The sequence below is a fragment of the Mizuhopecten yessoensis genome, unplaced genomic scaffold (genome assembly GCF_002113885.1).
Source record: "Mizuhopecten yessoensis strain PY_sf001 unplaced genomic scaffold, ASM211388v2 scaffold716321, whole genome shotgun sequence".
In the NCBI taxonomy this organism is placed as follows: domain Eukaryota; kingdom Metazoa; phylum Mollusca; class Bivalvia; order Pectinida; family Pectinidae; genus Mizuhopecten; species Mizuhopecten yessoensis.
Window position 1 is genome coordinate 826529 of NW_018480058.1, and position 7553 is coordinate 834081.

The following is a 7553-nucleotide window of genomic DNA, read 5'->3' on the forward strand; positions in this document are numbered from 1 at the left end:
TTTCATTTTAATTGATTAAGGTCGATTAAACAACTTTATTATTCATTGAAGACTTAGTATTAACGAAAGTTTTATATCTTTGAGACCTTTCACACCCTGATTGTGGTGTTAACGGAAAGTTAATGACGTTTGCCATGTAAGGAAACACAGTTTTATCCTCCCGATCAGTAAAAACAGCGATGGTAAGCGGGAAGGTAACTTTAAGTACAATTTGTCATACATGTATGACTTCGTTGAGAAACGAGATTTATTTTATACCTAGAGAATCTTGAGTTTGTGATACAGACGACTTTTAGGCTTAAGCTCATCAGATCCAATAAGGTCGTCGGTAATTGACCGATCGTTTTTTCCCAGCGTATGTACTTTACCAATACATTCTTCCGATATTTAATTGTACTTATATATATAACCTGCACACAGAATTTATTCAGATTAAACTTTAATAATAAGCTGGCATCAAGGAATCAGATCACTTTGACAGAGTTGATCACGTAAGGCGATAGGGAAATTACCTTCCTCCCATACCTGGGTTATTCCAACCTTGACATGCTGTAAAAGACAAAAAAAAAAAAAAGAGTTACTCAAAAATGATCATTTTCTTTCTTGTTATTTATTTTCTATTTTTGTTAAAATGCCTTTCAAAATGATGTGCCCGACAATTGCTAAATCTATGTCGTTGAAGAAGAAAACAAGAGTTATATGTAGTAATAATAAAATCTATAATAATAAAAAGAAACTTGTCAAAGATCTATTAAAACATCAATTAAATATTCAGAGGTTGAAAAAAGTAAAATTTATTTTTTTGCTGGCACGCTTAAATGATATATAACTTTACAAATACATGTCTGATGGATTTGTCAGGAAGTAATGGCTACACCGTGCAGTTGATGATTTATCGTGTAATAATGGCTATATCAGACAGAAATAGCCTTATCGCACAGTAATTGCTTTATCGCACAGTAATTGCTATATCATGTAGTGATTGCTATAAAGTGCAGTCAATACAAGTACTTGTAGCTATATCGTGTAGCAATGGCTATATCGTGTAGAAATGACTATATCGTGTGGCAATGGCTATATCGTGTAGCAATGGCTCTTTCGTGTAGTAATGGCTATATCGTGTAGTAATGACTATATCGTGTGGCAATGGCTATATCGTGTAGCAATGGGTCTTTCGTGTAGTAATGGTTATATCGTGTAGTAATGGCTTCATCGTGTATTATAGGCTTCATCGTGTAGTAATGGTTATATCGTGTAGTAATGGTTATATCGTGTAGTAATGGCTATATCGTGTAGTTGCATGTATGGCTACATGTATATCGTGCAGTAATGGCTATATCTTGTAGTAATGAAATAATGGCGAATTAGTGATGATCTGTATATCGTGTAGTAATCGCTTTGTCGTGTAGTAGTGGCTATATCGTGTAGCAATGGATTTGTCTTGTAGTAATGGCTATATCGTGTAGTTATGGCTATATCTTGTAATAATGGCTATTTCATGAAATAATGGCTAATTAGTGATGATCTGTATATTGTGCAGTAATGGCTATATCGTGTAGTCAAGGTTACATTGTGTAGTAATGGCTCTATCGTGTAGTAATAACTATATCGTGTAGTCATGGCAATATCGTGTAGTCATGGCTACATCGTGTAGTAATGGCTATATTGTGTAATAATGACTATATTGTGTAATGATGGCTATATCGTATAGTAATAGCTTTGTTTTGTAGTAATGGCTATATCGTAGAGTAATGGATATATCTTTTAGTAATAACTATATCGTGTAGTAATGACTATATCGTGTAGTAATGGCTTTATCGTATAGCAATGGTAATATCGTGAAGTAATGGCTACATCGTGTAGTCAAGGTTACATCGTGTAGTAATGGCTATATCATGTAGTAATGGCTGTATTTATGGCTATATCGTATAGTAATAGTTTTGTTTTGTAGTAATGGCTATATCGTAAAGTAATGGATATATCTTGTAGTAATAACTATATCGTATAGTAATGGTAATATCGTGTAATAATGACTATATCGTGTAGTAATCGCTTTGTCGTGTAGTAATGGATTTATCTTGTAGTAATGGCAACATCGTGTAGTAATGGCTATATGGTGAAGTTATGACTATATTGTGTAGTGATGGCTATATCATGTAGTAATGGCTGTATTTATGGCTATATCGTAAAGTAATAGCTTTGTCTTGTAGTAATGGCTATGTCCTATAGTAATAAATATATCGTAGAGTAATGGATATATCTTGTAGTAATAACTATATCGTGTAGTAATAGCTATATCGTATAGTAATAGCTATATCGTGAAGTAACGGCTAGATCGAGTAGTAATAGCTAAATCGTGTAGTAATGGCTATATCGTGCAGTAATAGCTATATCATATAGTAATAACTATATCGTGTAGTAATAGCTATATCGTATAGTAATAGCTAAATCGTGAAATAACGGCTAGATCGTGTTGTAATAGCTATATTGTGTAGTAATGGCTAGATCGTGCAGTAATAGCTATATCATATAGTAATAGCTATGTCGTATAGTAATGGCTATATCGTGTAGTAATGGCTATATCTTGCAGTAATAACTATATCGTGTAGTAATGTCTATATCGTGAAGTGGCGGCTATATCGTGTAGTAATGGCTATGTCGTGTAGTATTGACTATATCGTGTAGTAATGACTATATCGTGTAGTAATGGTTATATCGTGTAATAATGGCTTAATATTGTAGTAATGGCTATAACGTGTAGTAATGGCCATATAGTGTAGTAATGGCCTGCATAGTGTGTAGTAATGTCTTGTATATCGTGTAGTAATGGCTATATCGTATAGTAATAGCTTTGTCTTGTAGTAATTGCTATGTCCTATAGTAATAAATATATCGTATAGTAATAGCTATATCGTGAAATAACGGCTAGATCGTGTTGTAATAGCTATATCGTGTAGTAATGGCTATATCGTGCAGTAATAGCTATATCATATAGTAATAGCTATGTCGTGTAGTAATGGCTATATCGTGTAGTAATAGCTATATCGTATAGTAAAAGCAATATCGTGAAATAACGGCTAGATCGTGTTGTAATAGCTATATCGTGTAGTAATGGATGCATTGTGTTGTAATGGCTATATCGTAGAGTAATGGATATATCTTGTAGTAATAACTTTATCGTGTAGTAATGACTTTATCGTGTACAGTAATAGCTATGTCGTGTATTAATGGCTATATCGTGCAGTAATATCTATATTTTATAGTAATAGCTATGTCGTGTAGTAATGGCTATATCGTATAGTAAAAGCTATATCGTATAGTAATAGCTATATCGTGAAGTAACGGCTAGATCGTGTAGTAATAGCTATATCGTGTAGTAATGGCTATATCGTGCAGTAATAGCTATATCATATAGTGATAGCTATGTCGTGTATTAATGGCTATGTCCTATAGTAACAGATATATCGTGCAGTAATGGCTGCATTGTGTTGTAATGGCTATATCTTACAGTAATAACTATTTCGTGTAGTAATGTCTATATCATGAAGTGACGGCTATATCGTGTAGTAATGGCTATATCGTGAAGTACCGGCTATATCGTGTAGTAATTGATTTATCCTGTAGTAATGGCTATGTCGTGTAGTAATGACTATATCGTGTTGTAATGACTATATCGTGTAGTAATGGTTATATCGTGTAATAATGGCTAAATCTTGTAGTTATGGCAATAACGTGCAGTAACGGCCAAATTGTGTAGTAATGGCCTGCATATTGTGTAGTAATGACTTGTATATCGTGTAGTAATGGTTATATCGTGTAGTTATGGCTATATCGTGAAGGAATAGCTATTTCGTATAGTAATGGCTGTATCGTGTAGTAATGGCTACACCGTGTTGTAATGGCTACATATAAATGGCTTTATCATGTCGTAATGGCTATATCGTGTAGTAATGGCTGTGTCGTGTTGTAAGGGCTGTGTCGTGGAGTAATGTCTATATCGTGTTTTAATGGCTATATCATGTTGCAATGGCTTTATCGTATTTTTATCGCTATATCGTGTTGTAATGGCTACATCGTATTTTAATGGCTATATCGTGTTGTAATGGCTATATCGTGTTGTAATGGTTTATCGTGTAGTAATAACTATATCGTGTAGTAATAACTATATCGTGAATTCATAGCTGTGTCGTGTAGTGATGGCTAGATCGTGTAGTAATAGCTATATCGTGTAGTAATGGCTATATCATGCAGTAATATCTATATCATATAGTAATAGATATATCGTGCAGTGATGGCTATATCGTGTAGTAATGTCTATATCGTGAAGTGACGGCTATATCGTGTAGTAATTGCTTTATCGTGTAGTAATGGCGATGTCGTGTAGTAATGACGATATTGTGTAGTAATGACTATATCGTGTAGTACATTGTAATTGATTTATCGTGTAGTAATGGTTATATCGTGTAGTAATGGCTATATCGTGTAATAATGGCTAAATCTTGTAGTAATGGCTATAACGTGTAGTAACGGCCATATCGTGTAGTAATGGCCTGCATATAATGAAGTAATGACTTGTATATCGTGTAGTAATGGTTATATCGTGTAGTTATGGCTATATCGTGAAGGAATAGCTCATTCGTGTAGTAATGGATGTATCGTGTAGTAATGGCTACATCGTGTTGTAATGGCTACATAGTGTTGAAATGGCTACATATATATGACTTTATCATGTAGTAATGGCTATATCGTTTAGTAATGGCTGTGTCGTGTAGTAAGGGCTGTGTCGTGTAGTAATGTCTATATCGTGTTTTAATGGCTATATCATGTTGTAATGGCTTTATCGTATTTTAATGGCTATATCGTGTTGTAATGGCTATATCGTGTTGTAATGGCTTTATCGTGTAGTAATAGCTATATCGTGTATTAAATCATATCGACTTATTCAATGATAAAACATGTGCTTGTTTACTTCGCCTTTTTATTTCATATTTGTAGTGATCATTATCTATACAAGTTAGACATACACATTGATTCAGATTGATATTATGGCCTGTTCATTGAAGCAATATATGTTACTTTTTTTTTTCTATTGCAGATATGTTTATACATGTACTTTTAAGAACTCATGTTTGCATCTGGTGTTTCAATACATTATATATGCGATCGTCACAGTTGCTGTTTTCTATTTATTGAATGTGTCTTCTCTCCATATTGCTATGCAAACTGACAATTTGTTTGTACTACCGCTATCTCAGTAAGTGAAATACATAGTAGTAAGGCTGCTAAAACACTTCTACCTGATATAAGGAAGTCAATATCTATCATATGTTATTACAAATTGTTGTAGAAGATGTAGATTGTTTCTAAAATGCCTTTGTGAAATTATGAAATTTTACCATTTTAGTGATATTGTTCCAAAAAAAAAAAAAAAAAAAAAAAGATCGAGCCTAGAAGCTAGGGTCCTCAAAAGCTATAGAATAATCTGAGTGCGCTCTCTAACCATGTGTTCATAGGTCGCTGTTCCAGAATACTTACACAGACATAGAACGGCACGAGTGCCTCTCTTTAGCTATACTAAAATATTTACAAAGCCATGGAGCAATCTCCGTCTTCTGAAGCCAAGGAGTGTTTTGGGTCCTCTTAGTTGTACAAGAATACCCTTTACAATGATACTTAAAAGGATATGGAAAAACCTTAGCGTTGTAAGCTATACATGAATTCTTCTGAAGCCATGGAGAGATCTGGGACCTTCCTAGTAGTTCTAGAATACTTACATTTAGGACGACAAGGAACGATATAGCTGGTACTAGTATACTAACATTTAGGACGACAAGGAACGATATAGCTGGTACTAGAATACTTACATTTAGGACGACAAGGAACGATATAGCTGGTCCTAGTATACTAACATTTAGGACGACAAGGAACGATATAGCTGGTACTAGAATACTTACATGTAGGACGACAAGGAACGATATAGCTGGTACAAGAATACTTACATTTAGGACGACAAGGAACGATATAGCTGGTACTAGAATACTTACATGTAGGACGACAAGGAACGATAAAGCTGGTACTAGAATACTTACATTTAGGACGACAAGGAACGATATAGCTGGTACTAGTATACTTACATTTAGGACGACAAGGAACGATATAGCTGGTACTAGAATACTTACATGTAGGACGGCAAGGAATGATATAGCTGGTACTAGAATACTTACATGTAGGACGACAAGGTGAAATATAGCTGGTACTAGAATACTTACATGTAGGACGACAAGGAGCGGTATAGCTGGTACTAGAATACTTACATGTAGGACAAGGAGGGATAAAGCTGGTACTAGAATACTTACATGTAGGACGACAAGTGATTTAGCTGGTACTAGAATACTTACACGTAGGACGACAAGGAGTGATATAGCTGGTACTACAATACTTACATGTAGGACGACAAGGAGCGATATAGCCGGTACTAGAATACTTCCATGTCGAACGACAAGGCGCGATATAGCAGGTACTAGAATACTTCCATGTCGAACGACAAGGAGCGATATAGCCGGTACTAGAATATTTACATGCAGGACGACAAGGAGCGATATAGCCGGTACTAGAATATTTACATGTAGGACGACAAGGAGTGATTTAGCTGGTACTAGAATACTTACATGTAGGACGACAATGAGCGATATAGCTGGTACTAGAATACTTACATGTATGACGACAATGAGCGATATAGCTGGTACTAGAATACTTACATGTATGACGACAAGGGATTTAGCTGGTACTAGAATACTTACATGTAGGACAAGGAGTGATAAAGCTGGTACTAGAATACTTACATGTAGGACGACAATGAGCGATATAGCTGGTACTAGAATACTTACATGTATGACGACAATGAGCGATATAGCTGGTACTAGAATACTTACATGTATGACGACAAGGGATTTAGCTGGTACTAGAATACTTACATGTAGGACAAGGAGGGATAAAGCTGGTACTAGAATACTTACATGTAGGACGACAATGAGCGATATAGCTGGTACTAGAATACTTACATGTAGGACGGCAAGGAATGATATAGCTGGTACTAGAATACTTACATTTAGGACGACAAGGAACGATATAGCTGGTACTAGTATACTTACATTTAGGACGACAAGGAACGATATGGCTGGTACTAGAATACTTACATGTAGGACGGCAAGGAATGATATAGCTGGTACTAGAATACTTACATTTAGGACGACAAGGTGAAATATAGCTGGTACTAGAATACTTGCATGTAGGACGACAAGGAGCGATATAGCCGGTACTAGAATACTTCCATGTCGTGTATGACGACAAGTGATTTAGCTGGTACTAGAATACTTACATGTAGGACGCCAAGGAACGATATAGCTGGTACTAGAATACTTACATGTAGGACGACAAGGAGCGATATAGCTGGTACTAGAATACTTACATGTATGACGACAAGTGATTTAGCTGGTACTAGAATACTTACATGTAGGACGACAAGGAGTGATATAGCTGGTACTAGAATACTT

At 35.2% G+C, this 7553-nt stretch overlaps 1 long non-coding RNA gene across 1 annotated transcript in view; it reads right to left on the reverse strand.

The window, feature by feature from the left end:
• Nucleotides 1–431: 431 nt before the first annotated feature.
• LOC110443029 overlaps nucleotides 432–7553 on the reverse strand; it is a 9965-nt gene continuing 2843 nt past the window's right edge. The window contains exon 3 of the long non-coding RNA XR_002462070.1: nucleotides 432–549. This is a non-coding gene — a long non-coding RNA (uncharacterized LOC110443029). The remainder of the gene's footprint in view (nucleotides 550–7553) is intronic.